The sequence below is a fragment of the Elephantulus edwardii genome, unplaced genomic scaffold (genome assembly GCF_000299155.1).
Source record: "Elephantulus edwardii isolate Elephantulus edwardi_28Jun2011 unplaced genomic scaffold, EleEdw1.0 scaffold00122, whole genome shotgun sequence".
NCBI classification, from domain to species: Eukaryota; Metazoa; Chordata; class Mammalia; order Macroscelidea; family Macroscelididae; genus Elephantulus; species Elephantulus edwardii.
The window spans coordinates 5,939,083-5,940,937 of NW_006399872.1; positions in this window are offsets into that span (position 1 = coordinate 5,939,083).

Sequence of the window (1,855 nt, forward strand, 5' to 3'; positions counted from 1 at the left end):
CCATCTTTCTCTCATGGAATAGCTGGTAGAGTCAATCTTCCAGGCAGGTGTCACCTTTTGGGTTAGCATAGTAGCTAACTACCTAGCTAACCAGGCCACCAGAGCTCCTTAACACATGTTATTAGAAAGAAAAGATTTGGTTTTTAACTGAAATTCAAAGTTAAATGTATGCACCGAATTTTAGCTGGCAGTTATATGCAACTTATAACCATGCTTTATTCTTACAGAAATATTGTAAAATAATTTTTATTATAATAGGATCTCTGGTGGTCTAGTCGTAAGAAGCTGGGCTGCAATCTCAAAGACATGCAGTTCGAGTCCACCAGCTTCTCTGTGGGAGAAGGATCTCCTTCCTGCAATGCCAAGACACGTATAAAATGTATTTTATTCTCATTTCAATATTATAGGATAAATTTCATTCTTATTAGTTCATCTTATTGGAAAGGAAATGGAAGCTTGGCAAGATTTTATTTCATGCAGTTTCACATTCAAAATGATCTACTGGCATAGTCCTTAGGGAGTTGCCCTGTTAACTCAGGGTAACACCATTTTGCCGGTTTGAACCCACCAATATGTATCTGGAAGAAAGATGAGCAATCTCCTCCCATACGATTTACAGCCTCAGAAACCTCCTGAAGGATCATCTGTGAGTAGATTCCAACTCAGCTGCAATGATCAACAGCATCACACTACTAGTAAGAACCAGATGCACAAGTTTCAGGGCTTTGAAATACTCTCTCTGCTACTTAATATCTCTTTTATTCTGTTAGATATACAAAATTTCTGCTATATAAAGATCATTATCTACATTGTCAAAATGAATATTAAGAATGAAGGGGTGTTGATTAATGGAATTTCAGATTTAATTTAAAAAAAGAGTTTGCATAAAACAATATCGTTGTTGTCGGATGACACCCCCTCCCCAGCCGCTGTGGGTTTTCAGAGGCAGTTAATCTTACTGAATGTGATTGACCATCCTTCTGCAGAGAGAAGCTGGCAGCCCCAAACCACGTGCATTTGGGATTATAGCACATCTTATTGGCCAATGGAGCTCCATCTATCTGGGAACGTTCCTTCTTCTTAATCAACATGCCACCTATCCTAAGACCCAAGTTCCATCCACTTCATACATTTACAAGTCTGAGACATTGCTTACCCAATAAAGCCCATGATCTGCCATTTCCACTTCCCTCCAGAATGTCTACTCTGTTTTCAATTACTTACAAAGTTCATTTACTTATGAAGTAACTTATAAATTTACCCAAGGTTGATGCTTCTGCTAATAACATAATGTTCTTTTATTTTGCAATCACTACTAGACATATGGTCCCATCATCTGTTATAATGGTTATTGTCTTTTGGGATTTACCAACAGAAATAATGCTTTGTGTTTAATAATTTATAAAAAAATAGAAAACAACAAAAACCTCACCACCTTATACTCATGCACTGAGAATATGTTGTGTGTTTTCCCATCAATGAACATAACTCATTTCCTTTCGTGAGGTCGCAGTAGGAGGTATATGCACACGTACAGAACCCATAGATGGAACTGTGTCTAAGGAAAATCAAACAAATTACTATAGCAAAGAAATCCCTTGTCTTTACATCTTCACTACCTATATGCTTTTATTATCCTGAATCCCTTTCATTCAATGTCTCTGGAAAACGCAGGTGAACTGATAAGCATGATTTCTGACATATAAATTATACATCTCTTAAGTAAGCTATTGTTATTGTTGTTGTTATGTGCCGTTGAGTCGTTTCCGACTCATAGCGACACTATGCACAACAGCCTTAAACCCTGCTCTATCCTGCACCAACCGCACCACCTCTGACACACCCATCCCGATTA